Consider the following 22138-nt stretch of genomic DNA (forward strand, 5'->3'; position numbering starts at 1 on the left):
CGTATAGGTTTTTGTCTAACTACATAGTTAGTGTTATTATTTACTATAGGATCAGAAGTGTGTTTTTGATTATTGGAGATAGTTAGAAGTGTCAAAATGTATTATGATTTGTGTCATTAAACTCGGAGGGTTATTTAAAATCTTATGGCGCAATAACATTTTTTCATATTTTCGGACAAAACGTCTGTTCAAAACTGTAGATATTATTGGATAAAAAGAAATAACTTGAGGTAATTTTCATGAATATTATTGGGTAAAAATATTTTGAGTTGATTTTTATAGATATTATTAGATAAAAATATCTTAAGTTGATTTTTTGTAGATACTATTGGATATAATATTATGAGATAATCTTTTATAGATATTTTGGATAGGAAAAAACTACACTCAACTCTCAACTCCAGCCTCATCTCTTCCATATCTCATCCATAAGTATCTCCAGCCACCTCTCCCCACGAAATTATCTTCATTTACACTTTCCATTGAAAGAATATCAAACATTTTCTCTCAGACAGCTTTTAGGAGGTCTTTTGCACACCCATTTTAAAGCTTTTGTAAGTGTTTTATCATAAAGTCTCCTTCATATAAGTTGTTCCTTTTTGAGTCTAGTTTACATGGATATCTTATTCGCCCCATTTGAAGATCATTTGGTTAGTCAAATATTGTGTAAACTATAGAAAGGTCATTCTGGGAGATAAACTGGAGAATATGTTATAGTTTGGAGTTTTTGACCAAGCTAATGGATAGATATTGGTCCGAAATTTTTATGGAGTATTGTTAACATGTATATGTGACTATTGGTTGAGGAGTTTTGTATGATTAAAGGTTTTGATGAAAGATTTTCTTAGATTTAGAAACTTAGAAACTGGAAGAAGAAAAACAGTTTCTGTTTTGAGAAAGTTTAACTCTTTGGTAGTCTAAACCTATTCTAATGACTTTAATAATTTTATTGGAAGATCCTAAGTATCTTATATACATGTTATATTATTATTTTGAAGATATTTGATGTTAGTTTCAAAAATATGAAATTTTATGCAAAGAGATATTCAAATAAGCCAAAGTGTGGATATTCTTCGCTAAATTTATGTTTTGGTTAATTTCTAACCATGTGATCTTGAATTAGAAGCTTATATATGTTTTAGGACATCTTTTTAAACCATGTGATGGTTTGGTTTGAAGATCATATATTTATAAGTCATAGATCAAGAGATTTATCAAAACTAGTTGAGGAAAAAGTTTCTGTTTTTGGACTACGTGTAAAACCAAAAACTCCAAATGTTATTTTGTGATTTTGGTGACTTTAGTTTTATGATTTAAAGCATGGTTGATGTTATGATGATATTATGAATATGTTAGAAGTAAGATTTGATTTTTGAAATTCTTGGAGATGTTCTGATCTAAAGTTAAAACTTGTGATTCAAGTGCTTAGATCTTTTTACAAAAAAGTTTAGTGTTAATTATTAGCTTTTTCTAAATGGATGTTTTAAGTATGGTTTTGAACTTAGGATTGGAAGATGTTTGTTGCAAAATTTTAGTTTAAGTATGAGTTTTGAAATTGGAAGGAATTGCAACAAAAATCAAGGGAAATGACCTATGGATGTTTCGGCCATAGTGTGTTCTTCATAATTGTGTTTTGTTTTAAATTTTTCTGAGTTGATATTTAAGTTTAGGACAAAATTTACATGAGAAATGTAAATTTTGAAAACTTTTGGAATTAGTATGCAAAATCCTTAAGTTATGGGTAAAACCGGTCATTTTCCCACATGTAGAGAGTAAAATGAAAATTTTACTCTTTAAGTTAATATTTTCCATATTTCAAATTATTAATGATTTAGTTCTAACTTTTAGAATCACTAATTACAGTTCCTCGTGATCGCACTTGAAGTTTTATAAGAAACGCGGAGATCGAGGTAAGTTTGCTTTTAACTTACTAGCAGTCTACTGTGTATGTGTGCTAAGTAAAGGGAACTATAGTGTATGTATGTATGTTATCATATATGTCATGCCATGCCAAGTTATCACATAATTATCTATTATACAGAATTTATTCTGTCATCAATTTTTATCTGTTACATAATATATTCTGTTATGTATTACTGTACATTACAAGTACGTCATGCTAAGTATGCCATCTATTACATGTATGTCAAGTCATGTAATATTCACTGTTGCAAATATATCCTGTTAAATATGTTGTCTATTATATGTTATGTCATGTTACGAAATGTTTCTATCTCAAGTTGGTCATGTATTTCAAGTTATGTTCAAGTCACGTTATCTTACGTCAGGGATTCAGTCCTTTTGTATTCCAGTCACGTTTCATCTTGAGTACATTATGTTTGTGTAGAATACATTGGGCCACAACAACTGTGGAGTATGTATTTAACTACAATTGTGATGCGTAGAATACATGGGGCCATAACAACTGTGGAGTATGTATTTTTCATGTTAAGTCAAGTTTGTGTAAAATACATGAGGCCACAACAACTGAGGAGTATGTATTTATACGTAGAATACATGGGGCTACAACAACTGTGGAGTATGTATTTTTCATGTTAAGTCAAGTTTGCATAGAATATATGGGGCCACAACAACTGTGGAGTATGTATTTTTCATGTTAATTCAAGTTTCAGAGCAAGTTCATGCTAAGTCAAATTTCAGATCAAATTCATATCAAGTCAAGTTCAGTTCTTGTTTCAATTTAAGTTATGTCAATTATGTTATATTGTACGCTAAGTTATGCTTTAATTATTTATGAATTTGATTATGCATTTATGCTTTTACTGTCATGCATGCATCATTAGCTTGTGTGGAAGTTTTTTTGTTAACTTACTGAGATTTGTAATCAAATCTCATTTTGGTAGTCCCAACTACCATTCCCCCCGAATGGTAGGTCTTGTTATAGGACCTGAAGGAGAATCAGGAGCTGATCAACTAGACACAGTTGACTAAGCGACGGTGCGACGTCAATGTTAATATAGTAATTAACGTAAATTACTACTTGTACGATTGAGTTGCATCTCTAGTACTTTTTGGATCATAACTATTTTGGACTAGTGTTGTGATCTTAGTTGTTCAATGGGTTTTTATGTATGAAGTATGTTTTAAGCATTTGGGATATTTTCAATTTGGTGCATAGTATTGCTAAAGAAAAAAATTTATCCGCTGCGAATATTGCATATTGTTAGATGCATGTTAGGAACATTGCATCTTATATGTCATGAACGGGGGCAGGTAACCTTGTGTTGCATGTCTCGACGCTTCAAATGTTCGTCCAATCCTAAACGGAATTTGAGGGCGTCACATATACCACACATTTGTTTGTTTTTTTTTTTTTTTCTCTTAAGAAAAGATTGATGTAAGGATGATAAATAGAAGAATTCTAAAATAAAAGAGGAGGATTTCATGCATGAAGCCGTCTTTAATTTGGATTCATTATTGTCGTATACAATCCATTTGGATTCCGTTCTTATGAAATCGTGCATTCGGGAATTATCCGATATTCTTAATTTCTAGAAAAACATTAATATTTAATATATAATTAGCTCCAAGTGATTAGTCGTCTTTGCACATTTTAGGGGCATATCACAGTCCGTAAATATTGTTCCTAGCTCGTACCAAAACAATCAACGGTTTAGGTAAGCAGATCTAAAGTAGGTTCATAGACCAAGTTGCTTCCTAATTTGGATTGGTATACATGCAGCCTAATCTGATTCTTTCGGTGAGCGATGACGACTAAACAATAACTTAAGGAAAATGATCAAAATATTTTAGGAAAACCATACATGCATGCATGCCCGTTTAGACCACAAAACGATATAAGATGGATCTATCTTAAGAGATGGGTAACGCAAATCCATACATGCATGCCCATTTTAATGAGAAATTCTATTTACAATTTTGAGTTGATCGAGAATTGCACATTGATAAATGAGGATAAAATGAAAAAAAAATATTATTTTTAAAAAATATATTATTGTAATTTTAAATTTTTTGAAACATAATTATATAGACTTGCATGAATTTAAAGACTATACGTAAACTAACTCTTAGTGGGAAGAGGAAGAGGGGCTGGACTTCTATCATATTTGAAAAAAAAAATTAAGAAAAACAATATTTGCCCTCATATTAATTTTGAAAAAAATTAATAAATATGAGATATAAATACAAAATTTAATTTGTAAATATGAATCTTAAATAAAAAAATTATTTTTTAATGATAGATTTTACTCTTTTTTTAAAAAGAATTGACGGTATTTGGACAACCCGTAACTGTATCTATTTTTAGTATTTCTTAAAAGCACATTAATTGAAATGATATCCAAATAATGTTAGATATAAATTTTAAATATATAAACTTTTTGTAAAAATATAGATCTCGCTTCATAAAAAGTGAATTTTTTATATTTTTCCATAATGTAATTTATTTTTTATAAGGAAAATTGAAAAAAACTTGTATATTAGATAATTATATATTTCATTTCTCTAACCGAATTAACCCTCTCTCTCATTCAATAATTACATGAAACTCCATATATTCCATCTCTCAAATATATAATTACCTGCAATGTCTATTTCCTATTTTTTCTTCTCTCTTATAATTTATACACGTTTTCTCTCTCCATTTTTCCAAGGAAACCTCTGACGTAATTCAGGGGGCTATCATTATTTTCTGTTTATCAGATAAAAAAATAAATAAAAAATTAAATGGCCGGGCCCAGGTGTTGAATAATCACAAAGTCATTAACTTTGCAATGGAAATGTAGGTTTCGGTTGGCTGAACCAAGACATAAATAAAAGGAACGTGGTCTGACGATGACCGGTGACGACTTGAACCGGTTTCTCCATCCTGATCACATTCACTAGCACATTACAAATTCTCTTTCGAATTCTCACCGGCCTGCTTAAGTTTACCTCTATAAAGTCTCTTATTATGTTGCACCCCTTTCTTCCTTGTAGTCATCCCCTTAATTTCCTGCTGGCCTCCACCACATTCCTCAATCTCTCAAAGCTGATTAACAAGAAAGCTAAAGGTCTTGTTTGGTGGCTTGCAATGGATCGTCGAGGAGGATAACGATGAAGATGCATGAAGTAGCACTACATCTACGGTGCTATTTGATCGGAGAAGACAAGTCTCGGCCGGTGCAGGGCTTAATGATTAGCTATTTTAGCTTGACATCCATCGTTGTTCTGGTTTTGTTGACCGTGTTGCTTTTGGTTCTTCCACTGGTGCTGCCCCCTCTGCCGCCACCACCCCTGATTCTTTTATCCGTCCCGGTTTTGCTTATTTTCGCTCTGGTTTTCTTGGCTTTGTTACCTTCCGAATTACCTAATGTCTTGGCCGTGGCTTCCGTTTGATCTCAGCCATTTTTTGTGAAGACGTACTACGGGATATTAATCGATCTAGAGCTGAAGATCATTAACTCTATGCAGCTAAAAGCGCCAATATTAATGGAACATCGTCAACTCAACGTGTAGGTTTCAGATTTGTTAGGAGGCAGCGCGCAGATCTTGATCTAGTAATTAATGAAAACTGGCATGATATTTTCAATGCGCATGCTAGAGATATGGGTTACCGTGGTTTCCTCGAGGATATATGTTTTCACGTTCAAGCTAAGCTACCTGCCACCAGAATCCCATGTTGTCCGGAGTACATGAGTACCATAGCATTGAAGATTTGCTTGTCGATTAAAGATCAAATTAATTTTGTTCGTGTGAATATACAGGTTATATATATGTGTTTGGGTTGAATGAGAAAGTACATCTTGTAAATTAGTCATTATAACAAAGTTGAGATATAGAATGAAGAAATTTATACATACGTGCATCATCATATATAGGGATTATCGATCCATGGAGATCTTGCTACATTTTTGAAGATCACTTGAAGTTCTCTGATCACTCCCTCTCTGGTCTCTTGCTGGCCGGCCATGGGCTCCTAATTCCCCCACCCCTCAAAAATCAAATGACCAGTTAATTATTAAAAATCATGTCGGTTTTAGTATTTTACCAAAAGATCAAGCATGAAATTAGTCAACATTCTTCTTTTTGTTTTCTATTTTGCTAAATAATTAATTAATGTATTAACCGGAAGTTAAAAATAAACAAATACAAAAAAAAAAAAAATCCTCGCACCATTGGACTTTCCCTTTTAATTAAATGCCGGCATAATGATGTTTTCATGAATATCAACCCATTATTAATACAACTTAGATCATGACAGTAATGATCAGACGTACGTAATTTTTGCGTAATATTCACTGGATATATAGGAAATTATATCTTTTCTGAAACTTTGCCGCATGCATCGATCCTTAATTTCTAATGTGGGATTATGGGCTAAAGAAAATCATGATTGACAAATAACAAATTTTTTGGTGTGGAAATTATAGAACATTCTATGCATCTAAATTAATACTTCTGCAAGACAAGAAACAGATCTCCACTAGGCTTCACTTTTTCGGTGATCGATCGATCCTAATTAATGTAAATGTGTGCTTACGTACATGCCTGATCCAGTGATGAGATGGTCGGCTGACAGAAATTAAGAGCGATCGACACCTCCCAAAACAAGCAATGTCCAGGAGGGAGAGAGCAGGAGGGAGGAGTACTCCAAACATGAGACTCGTGATCATGATAACGCAAACACACTGATCAGTAGTACATGTACATGCCCCCAAAAAAGACACGATATTATTATGCCCAGGAGGGACTCATGATCAGGGATCCAAACAGCAACTCCACGAGTGCCATAAATCCCCCGGGCCCTAATTTCCATGTAACTTGCTTTAATTTACTCTGTCAGGACAGGAGCATAGAAATACAAGGACAAAACCCGCCACTCCTTTAATTTCGTCGAAACAATCCAACACCGCTTTGTTCTTATATACCGATCTCTTGTTTGATACCATCGTACAAGATTTCTAACAGTACGTATAATCCATGAAAAAACTCTCTCAACAGACCGTAATCACAACTAAAGTAATCAATGCCAATGTAGTACTCAATGAAGGATCGGTCTTGAACGAGACGGTGGCTTAGCTGCGGGGTCTATAATAGGAACAATATTCAATAAAAATAAATAAATAAATAAAACAAGGGGTTGCATTATGTATATAAAAGCTCTAAACTCGTAAAAGGACCACAACACGTTTAGCACGTTCAAATTAAATTAAAGAGGTCAGGTTTAATATTATTAAAGTTGTAGCCTTCAGCATCATTAATATCTTTATCATTCTTTGGTTGCTATCTCAAACCTTGCCTTTGATCTGATCAAACCTGTTGTTAAAACTTAAAAACAAAAAGTTATTGCCAATTAAGGTGCATTTTGGTACCTTAATTGGTATCAAACATGCTTGTGGTTTCAAGCAAATTAGAAAGATAAAGTTAACAAAATGAATATTAAGCCATGGTTGCAATTTTCAAGTTGGATTAAACTAGCTAAACATTCTAAACCAAGTTAGGTTAACAACCACAAGATCATATCTTGACTAGTACTATTAATTAATATTCTTATTTTCCAATCCCCCGGTTGGGGATCAGAGAGGGAGATCAGATGCATTGAATTTTATACAAAGATGCATACATGTCTATCTTCATGGATAATAAATAAACAAATCTTAAATCAAATTTATACACGTCATTGCAAATTTAAACAAAGCAATCACCGATACGATCAATATATTAAAAATTACAAAGCAATGTTACTTCTACAAAGATTTTATTAAAATATATTTATGAACTAATATCTCTTGACGTGATACGTTAGATTTATCTATTAATTATAATAAACTTTATCCCCTTTTATGTTCTTGTTGATTTTTAATTCTGTCCCCTTAATTTCCTCTGCCGAGTATCTAATTCCAAAATAAATTCTCACCACAATTAAGAGCTATCCACCTGCCATCAACATTGATTTTCGGATATGAAAAACAGTAAGAAAATAGGAAGCTGCCCCATTCCACAGATGACAGATATATCGAGCTGGCCATGTTGCATGATAAAATAACTTTGGGAGAAGGTTGAATATTTGCATGAATTATAAAATGCAATACTTCTTTTCTCCTTAGTACGTTCTTTTCACTTTCTGCTCTCATGAAAGTGAAATAAGTTATATATGCACTTCAAGGCTAGGGCAATGCCCCCAAATTTAGCATCGTCAGAAAGGGAGTTCTTTAATCATCATACTCTTTACATTATAACACATTAATTACAAAGCGAATATGAGCCATGGACATATCAAAGTTTCCTGCAGAACATTTCAACAGCTAACTGTCACATGCAATTAATACATGCGCCGGCCACGATTAGTACTAGAGAATATATATATATAGTATATGATCAAAACCCACCACTAGCAGTTCAGCATGATCCATATATCTATCCAAAACTTAATTAGCATGATTTTCAGCTGAGGCATTTTCCCAGTTAATTATTATCATTAATGACCCATCCAGCAAACACTAATGCTGATAATTAAGGATAACACGAACGGATCGTACATGCAGCAGAGGGCACACTAGACTGCTAACATTGAACCGAAGAAGTAAATATGAAGAAAAAACTGTTTTCTTTAAGCCATTATTTCAGAAGGGCATGCAGCAGCCTTAATGTCAATTGAGTCGAAATTAATTAATTGGATTCACAAAACAATAATAACTAATCCATGGGCCACTTTATAATTTTAGCCTAGACCATTTCATGATTTGGGAACTAAAAATTGATGGCATGACTAAATAAACTAATTATATTTTATCTATTGGAATGACCAAGATTTTCACCAGTTTGCCCCGAATTCCATGTTTTTTTAGGTTTCTCCCATGAAGTGGCTGTACGTGAACTGGCAGGCGTGACATCAGGAAACATTTTAGTCAGTAAAAGAATCAGAAAACATAAAACTCAACCCGCATGCTTGAGTACATATGTAATTATAAGAATGGTTATTCTTTTAAATTATTATTTGGAATGAAAATATATTACTTGTTGGCCAAAACTTAAGGTGGGTTGGGTGACTGATCATAGTACATATTCCGGATTCGAAAGAAATTAATTAACCACCAGTTGTCATTTCCCATTTTACCCGTAAAATCCGCCTGGTGGTCGAATCCGGACACGAGTTTAGTTTGACAGTAAATACACTGTGTTAAGGACTAAATATCACTAGGAGAGGTCAAGCCGCCTAACCTCAACAGTATCGACACCATTATTACAACATTATTTTCCAAAACCCATTTTCCTTGCACTTCCTGCATAGAAGCCTCCAACCACCAATTTCAAAACCCTTCATTCTTGACACTCCAAGACTACGATGGATGACTCGGCTACGCTCCTGGACTATGAAGATGCATGATCTGGACCCAGAAATAATGGTAGAGAAATCCAAAAATGGGATGCGAGGGAGATGATCATGACGCATGACTTGGATCCAGAAATGGGCAGGGACTGGATGATGGAATACCGATCATAGGGAGATCAGGGGGAAACATTGGCTAAAAGTTGGTATTCAAGCTTTCATGTACATATACATATATGCCGAGGTATTTCAGCATCAATTCGGTCGGAGTTATGGTAGCTTTGACACTCTTCCTTCTGGTGCTGCCACTCTTGTTGCCTCCGCTGTCTCCACCACCACTGATGCTTTTATTTGTTCCGGTTATGATCATATCCCTTCTTCTTTTCTTTGCCTTTTCTCAACCACAAGTTCCGAATGTTGCCGGCCTGATCAGCTGTGTTAGATTCTAAATAAAGATCTTGCGAAATATCTTATCAAAAGCCTCACATGCGCGCAGTACTACTTTTCATATCAAGTACTTATCTTACGTACGTGTAGATAAAATTAAACTTAGAGATGTTTGTACCAGATATTGGTTTTCTGATGGGGATCATATATCCAGTCTGAGCTCCCAAGCAAGCAAGCAGGCAAGCATCCATGTGTGAATGTAATTCTTTTTCATTTTTGACCTTTAATTTCATTAATATTTGCTAAACGCCTGACGTGAAGTTACGGTACTTTAAGATGGTAATTTTTTCACCCACATAATATAATGTTTCCCTTTGTTTATACAATATTGTGATGTTCTTTAATTCGGATCGATTTACCATCAAGAAGTTTACTTTTCACAAAGAACCCCGATTGTTTTCTGCTGTTAGTTTTGCGTTTATTTTGGACATAATCAGACCCCCCTTAAGGAAAAAAAAAAATCATAGTACTCTCCACCAGTACTGCATATATATCTACTAAGTAGCTCGATATATTCCAAGACAAAAAAAAAAAAAAAAAAAATCAGCTCCGTTAATACTGTTTAGAACGAGGTTTAAAATTAATTAAGGGCCCACGTTGCGGAGTAGTAAAAGCCGTCTAACATGCAAGTCTTCTCGAGTTTTCTTGGATGAATTGATGTGATCATATTAATCTGGATTTGATGATCATCTCCAGCTTAATTATTAACCTTTCAGGGTCACTGTCTATTATATATATAAATCGGAATAATTTCTTTATATTATAATCTGCTCTGTGGACCTCGAAATTCTAGGTAGGAGTGAGGAGGTGCATGCATTTGCACCTAAATATGATGACCATATTTTTCTTTTGCGCCTAGCTTTTCCAACGTCCTTTACACTCACGGAAAAGACAAATATTACATAGTGACAAATATTTCTCAAAATTCATGGACGTTAGCCACTACAAAACAAACTAGAATAAAGTGATCAGCAAAGTAAATGGGACATCGACATACTCTCAAGTTGGATTAGATTTAATTTATTTTACTCAAAAAAATGAGGGCTGTGACGACTTGAGGCCTGGGCGAGTAATCATTCCGGCCTCTCCACCACCCCACCCCCCAACACACCACAACACACACAGAGAGATGCATCGAATTTTGCACAAATGGAGTATGAGAATATTTATGTACAAGTAGTACTACAATTGATTATTATTAATGAACATTAATTCTAATGCGAAAGGATCAAACATGACCAGTACCACTCTTTCACGCATACACATCAAGCATATATTAACTCTTAATCGTACGTATAGATCAGTTTGTTAATCTATTTATTGAACGCTAACAAATCATCTCTTTTGACTGTATATCTCCCTTGATTTTGCCAATAAAGAAAAGCTTAAACCTTTAGTTCAATTGTCTTCTTTTCTTTTCTTTTTTATTCTCTATATAGTTGATTTTATTGGAATTTTTTATTGGGATGCTCCACCTTCACCTTGCATATATATTCTATCATTTTAATTCAACGCAAGCAGCTAGCTAAGTTTACTTATATTCTATGTCTCATGCCATTGATTAATTGAATCATTAGACGTTTTAAATTATTCTGATCACTTGATTAATTTGTAGTAAAAGCTTAAGAGGTATGGGAGGCCGTAGCTAGCCAGCTACACCCTCACGAATACGTAAACCTCTTCGAACCATCGAATCCATTTTCTGAGGGGAAAAAAAAAATAATTCTATGAAGGTCGATCGGTCGAGATTTTCACTTCTTTTATCATCATGTGTGCTTGGAACCGCGAGAGCTTTTGATCTTTAGTACGCCGCTAGCTGGCTTGTAAGTTAATTATGCATGCTTAGAAGCACCTTAGAGTATATGTTGTCACATGATCATGATGAGCTGCATGCGAAGAAAGAAAAAAGTGAGTAGAGAATTATATATATGTTGATCAAATATAAGTATTGTTGTATCATTTGAGATGAAATTACTGTATGCATGGTTTCTAGCTAGCTATTTACAACTTCTTTAAATAAATAAAATCACATATATAATATATATTATGCACATTATATGTCAAAGCCAATCAAATCCAAAACTCTGAAAATAAATCGACTCAACCTCTAAATATTAATGTCTAATTAAATTCAACTGCAACATGATCACCGACATGCATCCAGCTTTCTACAAATAAATAAATAAGAAAAAAAAGGGGGGGAAAAGTGGCCTGGTCGGGTGAGGGGTAAACCATGCATTTGAATAGTTGTGAATACATATTTATATTTATATAAATTAGAAGTCATTAACTACGTACAAATTTGACTGAATACTACTAAATAATATTACTTCCACAGTTCCACGGCATTAATGCAATATAAATAGTTCAAATTGCATTAGTTAAAAGCAAACTAATTTTGGAATAAGTAAATTAAAGTACACAGCTTTTTGTATACTAAATGACAAGTAATAAGTTTTAATTTAAGTATCCGGCTGCATGCTTAGATTATTCAATATTGGGTGTGCACATATGTGGGGATGCAGAATCAATCGAATGCCAAAGAGTCCGTCATGATTAGCCATCAGAAAAAGGTCAAAAACCCACTTCATTTGCCTGGCATTTCACCAGGACTACTAGAGCACAGCTGATCAATACCAAATTTAAAAATGTAAAACCAAGTTGCGCTAGCTAGATCTAGCTGCACATAAGTTGGATAACGATTTGTATCTATTTTCTTAACCCAAGTTGTGACTAAAAAAAGACAATATGATGTACTTACTGCTCAGATTCATCCCCCTTTTCTCCCGCTCGATCGGATCCCTTAACTTTTGGTGTCTGTTTTTGCTGGACATATATTAATGTTGCATTTATAGAGTATTTGCAGGGAAGAGTCCGTTCATCAAGTTGCATTGCTATTAGATCAGGTCGTGGGCAGCAGCTTCAAGAAACTTGAACCTGCAGGCTGCCTGTGGGGTTACGATCGCCCGACTCGTCCGCATGCAACTGCAAAAGTACTATATATATTCTAGCTTTTGTTTTGTTTAGTTTTTCAAGTTTTGGAAATCTAAATTAATTCGGAGTAGATCGCTAGCTACCATGCATATCCTGCGCAAATTTCAACCACCAGGCGCAGAGAGCTAGATTAGGTACAAGGATGAATCAAGAAGAAATCACACCAAGTTGATCCTCTCAGTTATTAATAATCATTTAAAAAATTTAATCCCTGAACCACATTCAAATCGATCAAATTACAATTTTGAATTGTCAATCGATGACATAATTAATAGTTTAGAGATCTGATTATTATATAACTACATTGTTGGACAGGGAATTAGCTAGCTAGGCTAGCTCTCCGTTTTGTGCGAGGAGTACCTACAATTCCCTCTTTTTTCGGGTAAATATATAAGATAATATAAATTCCTAAAAGAAACTATACAGTAAATAGCTAGCTAGGGTCAAAACCTGAAATAAAAGACAAAGCATCCCAGAAAAGACGTGAGCGTAACATATACGGCTACACCGCATGACAACCTAGGATATATTAAAGCTTTCAGCAAAAACACGAAAAAAAAAAAACAAAAACAAAATAAAATGGACGTCGATCCGATCCCGGCCACAGCCATCGCGACTATACATGTACCTTGTATATATAAGATATCGACCACAACCTTTATTACAAACTTTTTGTAAATATTATGAAACCATGCATGCATGCACGCACAATGTGCTCGATCCCTACAATATCATGCATGTCTTTGTTAGTTGCCTATGCTAATTACTGGATAGGGAATGTCGAAATTCGCAATTAAAGTGATGGAGGAAAGCGTGGGGGTGGGCCGGGGTTTCTTGCTGAATTGAGATGGCTTGCTTTTCATTAACCAATGCCAATTTAAAATGAGGGAATTTGATTAAAGCTTTCAAACCTTTAATTAATTTAATTCTAGTGGTACCGATCGATATGCAGTAGTCGTCAATGAGATGCATGAACTTGGCTATGTTCCTTCAGTACTACTCGTATATATATATATACAACATTAATTCCAATTGGCATGCATTGATCTGATTTGGATCGCTAGCAGCTTGCCCTTTTAATTATTAACACCATAGGCACTTAAAAGTAGTGTTATTGGTTGTCAATTCCTTTGAGAAAGTTCTGTATATATTGAACTCATGACCGCGTTCTCATCATCTTAAAAAGATATATAATCGTATATATTCTGGAGGTAGGGAAATTCGTGGGTGAAGAAAGCAATTAACTAAACCTAGCTAGCTAGCTAGCTAGCTTTATATCATGGGCTTCGACGAAAATATATATAAGATATATAGTTGCAACTACCTAAATCTTGACTTATATATACAGGTTACCATGCATTTACCCGATTTCATTATTGTAATTAAAAAATTTGGACCAGAAATCTTTCTCTTTTTTTAATAGTTTTTTTGAAAATTAACATTAATGCTGAAGGGCACACACACACATATATGCATAGGAAACAAAGTTAATTACAAAGCCCTGCCCACCAAAAGCTAGCTCGCTGTTTCATGATCAACTTGCATGTCAACTTGACCTTCCTCGGCAGTAGTACGAGAATTCAATAACTTCAAGTAATTCTAAAATATTTCACGCAAAATGGAAAGACAGTACGTGAATTGGCTAGATCATCAGTACCTCGATCATCGCCGTAGTTTGGACGAACAATAAATCAGCCCTTAATTCACAGGCCGGGGAGATAAATAATAGTAATTAAAAGGCCGCGGTATATCGAATAGACATACATGATTGGTTAGTTTTGTTTATTAATTTCCAAGGAAATATATTTACTATAACACATGATTAGCTTCATTTGGGAAGTAAACCTGTGAAAATAGTACTAAAAAGTACCAATCTAGAAATTAATTCTTGAAATATCAATATTTAATCTAGAAAAGAAATTCTATTTATCATCTATTTTGTTATCATTTTCTCAACATAATCTCTGCATGATGTGGCATCAAATGATTGGTTTATAAATAGGTCATAAAAAATAGTTTCTAATCATTTAATATCACTTAACGAGATGATGATCAGAGGATGCTGATAAAATGAAGATATGGCAACTAGCATTACTACTCTAAAAAATATCTTTCCAACTATAAAGATTGAGCCTCATGTATCTTGTCCAACATATGATCCCTCTCTACTTGAAAGAAATTAATCCAAAATTTTCATTTTCATTTTATTTCTTTGTTATAATTTAATAAAAATCCGATTTTAACTTATATCAAAAGATCAATGAAGTAATGATGATGATGAATAAAAAGAGGTTCATGGCATCGAGAATGTGCACCCTGCATGCACTCGACCAACTGCAATAAAACTTCAGTTTTGTCCTATATATATATCATCAAGGATATATAATAGTTTGATGCAAAACATCATAAAGTTGCAGAGAAAAATGTAAACAACTAATAAAAATAGAGTAGTAGCTAAGTTCAAAAAAAAAACACTAGAAATGTTGTCCTTTATGGCATCCTATTAATTATGTGGCCACATGCACCTCGAAGGAACGCGGCGGCTATCTACTGATCAATTAACCGACCCTTAAAAGATAGATACCAATCACCCATATTTATAATTGTAATTGTGCAAGTGTTACATAATCTTTTAAAAAAAATTAAATTAATTTATGAGATTCACGTGAAAAAAATATATAATTTTTTAATAAATTGACTCCACTCCATGACTATATATAGTATTACTCCACCCACCTCAGACCCAGATAGGCCTCTAGATAGTTTTCTCTCAAGTATCCTCCACCACCAAAATTTTCCTTTTTGATAAGTTTTTCTTTTTTAAAATTATTTCTTTTATTATATATCTTATAACACGTACGTATGTTAATCTGAGGTAGCCAGCATGAGACGGAGGACGTGGGTTTTGCGACGATTGCCACTATTTCTGTTCAAAATAACCAAATTTACTGCTCCTAATTTAAATTCAATGAGTAATTAATCTCCAAAATCCAGGATAAAACTAGCTAGGATTTGTTGATCATCCCCTTCTAAGTTTGAACTATTTAAATACTTTTTTTTAAATAAATCATGTTTCCTAAATGACAATTCTTTTTTCTGAGCTAGAGATCAGGGAGATAGCATATCACTCTCTCACACAATTTTCTTTTAAAAAATTAACTGTAAAATTAGTATTTTAGGTTTTATGATTTTATAATTGAAGACTTCAGTTTCAAACAATCGTAAAATTAATATTTATTTTGTTTTTTAAAAAATTAGCAATTAATTATTACTTATATCAATCTCTTAGAAGAAAATTAATTATATCAGCCCACGTGTCAATTTTTGATTGATTGATATGCTACATTGATATTTAAGCTAATCAAAGAGTACTAACATGTAATATTATGCTGGCACCACAAATCAATTTTGTAATTAATTCTTTAAAATTACTATAAGTATTTAATTTCAAATTTCTTAAAATTCATCTGATTAAATTTAAAATTGAGACTTCAAATCATAAATGCTTTAAAAATCCAAATGAAATTCTGGTTACGGACAATGCTATGTCCACCGAGAATCGTCACCAATTAAGCTTTTTTTTTTTTTTTTTTTCTTTGTTTTCACTTTTTTTTAAACATTTTTTAAAGTATTTAAATATTTTTAAAAAATAAAAAAATTACAATTTCATTTTAAATATTTTCTTAATCATTAAATAAAAAATAAAATAAAATGCAATTCGGTATAAACTTTCGGTAGAGACTTTAATTCTGTGATAAGCATTTTCCTTTTGGTTTATCAAAGTACTAAACAATCAAGCACGTCCAAGCTGCCACAGTCATTGATGACAACATATAGAGGAATGCTCTATATTATCTTACACCACATATTTTATATATTAAAATATTATTTTTTATTTTATTATTTTATTTTATTCTTATTAAATTAATTAAACTATTTTATTTATCATCCACACACTATATATTTATTATAAAAAAATTTTAAAAATTAAAATAAATATAATATATAAAATGTGAATATGACTAGAAGAATTTTCGATAATAGCCATTTTCATGCTTGTATGATACGTCTACGTACGTCGTACGTGGTTACTTGAACCACCCATATAGATTCGAACAGTGCTTTCTTGACTATTGAGACTCTTTAAAGACCGGTAACCCCCATGCTCTCTCTCTCTTATCTCAGACTCTAACCTTACTGTCCCCACATACGCAAGTCAGTCTTCCCTTCAAAGGATCATCGATTGATCTCCCTCTCACACAGTTGAGCGCGCCTATATCCCAGCATCGCTCACTGTACTCCTAAATTCTCCTCGACTCGTTTTCTGTAGCAACCACCTCTCAGATTTTCGGGAGAAGTCAAAGGATTGTTTTTTCTTTTATTTTCTCATGCTGTTACGCCAGTGGAATCAGAGGACGAATTCTACCCTAGTTGCATGATCATCATCATCAGCTCGATATATATTTCCACCAAGGGAGCATATCATTTGTTATATGTTCGGGTACTTTAGCGCCAGATCGATCGTGGTCATGATAGTTCTTGCTGTTTCGCTCGTGGTTGTGCCGCTGTTATTGCCACCACTTCCGCCACCGCCGCTCTTGCTTTTGTTCGTGCCTGTTTTGATCATGTCCCTCCTTGTTGTCTTGGCCTTGTCTTCTTCCCATGTGCCTGATATAGCTGATACTTTTGTTTGATTCGATCACTTTTGTTGGCAAGTATGTTAGAAATTAAGCCTGCGATGGAACTTGCTGTGTATTCCCCTCTGTGTGTGTGTGTGTGCGTGCAAGTTCCGCCTCCCTCGGCCGATCTGCCCCCAAGAAACGATGTGAAGTGAACCTTTCCTTTTGTAAGAATAGAAAAAGGTTGGCAGGGTTTTTCTTTGTAATTGCTAATATTTCTTTTGTGAGAATGGAAAGTAGGCTTGGATCCACCATTAATTTTCAGCTAGAGTAACTTGCAAGGCGAGGCACCATACACGAGAGACTTCCAGGAAGTGGCATGCGGTGACAGCGCATCCAATATTAAAAATGGCTGTATACTTTACTGTATTTGGAATCACCATAAAAACAGGAAAAAAAAAAAAAAAAAGCTTAAAATCACAAGTCGTATTTTAGTAGCTCCTAGCCAGCCTCACCGGGTGATCATGAACCTTATTATTTGCTGGAGGTTTTAATTAAATCCTGTCGTGTGTGTGAATATGTATGGGTCATTATTCTGTTAAATTAATTGTGGAATGGTCTGTGACGACCAGAATATTTAAGCATGCAAAGCTTTTAAATCATTGTGGTCATGGTAGCGCGAATCTAGGGGACTGCTAATTGCGGTAAACAAAGGGAAGCGAAGATCAGGAACAAGCAGGAGGAGGAAAAAAAAAAATATGCGGACAAGGATCGAAGTCAAACAACGGAGAGCACGATCGAGGAAACAGGCATGCAGCCCCATCTTTAGGACTTCTTCTTTCTTCGTTTTTTCTGTTTTTGTTTTCCCAGTTAATTTGTTCCTCAGTCCGACATGCTAACACGTGGTGCTCATGGTCTGCATGCTGGAAACTGTGGCTTTTTTTTTTTTTTTTTTCTCTCCCTCTCCTCCTTTTCAAGAGGACAGTACTAGGTATTAACCTATGGGCGATAGATACAGATGTATCTGGATAAACTAACAGTACTACTAAACACTCCAGCTTTCGGCGGTTTCCCGGCTGTTAGTACACACACTATATATATATATACACACGCACAGCTAATTTGCCAGCGGTTTAGCTAGCTTACCTGTATGGATACTATTTGGTCAAAGGACTCTAATTACTTTAATTTTTCTTTTCGGGCATTGCTTAATTTAACATTTCGAGCCATCCATTGCCTGTACATCTTCTAGGCCCCCCCCTTTTTTTTTTGGCTCCTTTAAACCTCTCGATCTCTCCAAACTTTTGCTAGCTCATTTCATGTAGCGATTAAGCAAAATTGGCGGTGGATGATTGGTAGTTATAATGTCAAATTATGGGAACGTGAAAAGGTAATTGGAAATGGATTTGGATGAGAAGGTTTTGGGATTAACGGATCTGGATTTGGGGTGAAAAAGTTGAGATCGTTTGAAAGTGTAAACCACATGCACAGGGAGGTTTAGATAAAACAAGCATTTATGATAGATTTTTTGCGATGAAAATAGATTTTTTTAGTAAAAAATAACTAATTGTAAATAAGTAATTTTCTTGCACTGTATGCTCAACAACATTCGATGGATTATATATGAGATTATATATGAGATCAAGAAAATATAAAGAGAACGAGAAAACAAGAATGGAAGGAGGCCGTTAATTGAACTTAAACAGTAGCTAGATACTACAATATTTTTATTGCGCCGTACGTTTTATCACGTATATAGATCAGTACATGTATAGAACTTCGAGGTTCATATGTCAAGTAGTACTGTTGGTACAAGCTGGGTTTATAACACGTGTGGAACAACTAGACTAATATTATCTGCATACCAACATTTTCGATCTCACACTCAAGTGTAAGTCACGCACGGGCTTATGTTTAGAAGATAAGAGGCCAAAACAGATGGAAAGAAATAAAGCACGCGAAGACATCTCCAAGATTCATGCTAGTGTCATGTCATGCATGTGAAGATAACTAAAGATGCATGCACAAGCAAAATGTTTTGGCAATGTGCAGAGGAGATTCCATTGGGCTGATTTTTGTAGAGATGGATAGATCATGCGATCAATCGCAAAAGAAAAAAGTTGTATGAAGTCGCCTGGTGCAAGCGCGGAACAAACGCCGTCTGATGTAAAAAAAAAAACGCACTGTTTCATCTTTGCAACCCCATTTCTCCAAATCTTCGACTCTCCCTCCTTCCTCTCTATGTTTCTCTTCCTCTGTGTGTTTCATCTATGTGTTTCTCTAGTCAAATGTAGAAAACGATTTTCAAAAAATAAAAAATAAAGAACCGAAGGAAAATATGTTTGCAACCCAAAGTTTGCAAGAATTTTCACCCATAAATATTCTCTCTCGCTTACCTAATATCGGTGGTAATCTTGGCTATGGCAGTCAGGAGGATGCTCATGAGTTCATGAGGTTTGCTACTGTCGAACCTTCAGAGAATGAGCAGCAGCAAATGATGCAAGAGAAAGTAGTGCCCTGCCCAAATGAACAAGTTGGATGCTTAACAACTGCCGAGTCTGTAAAACCCATTAATGGTTTTACCATTCTATCTGATTGTGGTCCCTGCTCAATGGTTTCTCGCTGTGAAGAAGAGTCATCTACTGGAATAAACTTTGTAGCTCTAAAAGAACATCTCGAAAACATCTAGAGGTATAGAATCAAATTGGGCGAAAAAAGAAAAAAACACTAGAAGTAGAAAAAATGACCGGATTGCTGGCGACGAGGCGAGAAATACGATCGGAGAGCTCCAAGGTGTCCGAGAACTGGCCCAGACGACCTTCATCTCCTCCAAATCGAAACGAGCCTTGCTCCTCTCGGTCGCCAGATGATCAACACCCGCCATTTCGAAACAGCCCAAAATTCACACAGAAACAAACACAAAAGTAAACTCAAAAATCTAATATTTAAGAGCAATTTCAGCTATGAAACTCAGAGAACGTCTTCGATAGCTTTTAAGTTGATCTGTATTATTAATACCTACGAAAATGGAGACCCAAAGTCCCAGATGAACAGGACGACTCAGAGTCTCCAAAGTCCCAGATGAACAAGACGACTCAGAGGCAATGTGGGTAGCAATTCCCCAGATCAGATGAGCAAGAAGACGAAGACTAACACGAACACGCAACCGAAAATCCAGACGAGCGGGAAGACGAAAATGGAGTTTCAATATCTTTTTGGTAATTTTTCTTTCTTTCGTATTTGTGGGGTTTTTTTTTTTTTTTTTTAAAGCTGAAGTGTCATCAACTACACCCTATCGCTTTCGACTGTACGCAGAAGAATTGAACTCAAAATAACACCCTGTTCGGAAAGCAAAGAGTCGGATGAGGCTGGCCTCCTAGAAGAGGGGTACTCGGTCGAGGAAGGAAAAGTATAGTATAATTACGTATTAATTTATTTATTAATTTTAAATATAAATAAATTAATATTAATACGTAGATTAATACGTAAATTTATTTGTATATAGTAAAATTTGTAAAGAAAATGTCAAAAAATTATAAGAAAATTAAAAAAAATAATAAGTAAAAAAATGAAAAGAAAATCTTTTTTTTTTCCCTTTTTTATGGTGTATTGGTGTGTTAATGAAGTCGAGTACGAAATGTGAGGTTTATATGGCAAAATATTATATATATATATATATATATGTATGTATATCTGAACAAATGTATATGCAACGTAGAAAGACATCATCTAAGATATAGTAGTTTTGAGCTAGTAGCTAGATGTGGGATAAGTCGCATGATTGACGTATAATTTGTGGCACCATCTTCCATCTTTTTCCCCGTAGATCATGATGGATAGAAATTTGTTTCCGAGTGGATCAGTGATGGCCGCCTTGTGAATTGGACAATATTGAACTTGTTTGGTACGTTAGTTCATCACTGGGACCTACATATGATGATGAGAAGCCAATTAATAATTTGTATACTATTTGTTGGATAGGGAGAGATCGAGGATGCCTTTCCGTCTCTGTACGTAACGCTTTATAGGTGACAATGGACGTTTCTTGTTTTGGTGCATCCCATTATTCCACCTTCGTTTAATGTCAACTACTGTTATTTGATCTTAAGTATCGAAGTTTATTATATATTAAAGTAACTTAATATAATATATTAGATTTATATATTTTTTAATAAAGAGTTTTACAGCATGATAGATCACATAATTTAAGTCACGTCAGTGTATAAGATTTGTGTGCATATCAAACATTTCTCTAATTTAATTCATTCCGGTCATACATTTCCCTCACAATTATTTATATTAGGGAGTCTCTTGTTAAGTGTTTGACGTAGAAAATGTCTAAATATATCAACATATATGGCCGAACGAAGTGCTGTGATTTTTCTTTCCGCACTGGATAAGGGCGGCCGATGCGTGCTGGTAATGATGCATTAGAGATGTACGTTTGTCTTACGCATGGTTCTTATGTTCTCCATGCATCAGTTATTTTCTTCAAAATTGCACAGCAGCATAACCCATTGTAGCAAGCTGACGCTCTGAGTACATTGCAACCATTGTCGTTGACGATCGACCTACTCCTCAACGGCCAAAACATTCCTTTTTTCAGGAATGAAAAAAATCATTGACAGGAGTTCTAAAAAAATAAATTAGATTTTGTAAACTACAATAGCCAATTTAGATTTGAAGTGCATGGAGGTTGGCACAATACGAATTAAGCAAGATCAAGAATTTCTAGATTCTGATGCATGCCCAGCTTCCTTCACTCTAATAAAACTACTCATTAGTC

At 34.3% G+C, this 22138-nt stretch overlaps 1 long non-coding RNA gene across 1 annotated transcript; it reads right to left on the reverse strand.

Annotated features, from left to right (window-relative positions):
- Window positions 1-19044: 19044 nt before the first annotated feature.
- On the reverse strand, window positions 19045-20739 carry LOC122279563. The gene is made up of 2 exons (XR_006229626.1): window positions 19749-20739; window positions 19045-19632 (listed from the first exon to the last, which is right to left on the reverse strand). It is a non-coding gene; the product is annotated as an uncharacterized LOC122279563 (long non-coding RNA).
- Between the last annotated feature and the right edge of the window lie 1399 nt (window positions 20740-22138).

Source organism: Carya illinoinensis, chromosome 10, assembly GCF_018687715.1.
Source record: "Carya illinoinensis cultivar Pawnee chromosome 10, C.illinoinensisPawnee_v1, whole genome shotgun sequence".
Classification (NCBI taxonomy): domain Eukaryota; kingdom Viridiplantae; phylum Streptophyta; class Magnoliopsida; order Fagales; family Juglandaceae; genus Carya; species Carya illinoinensis.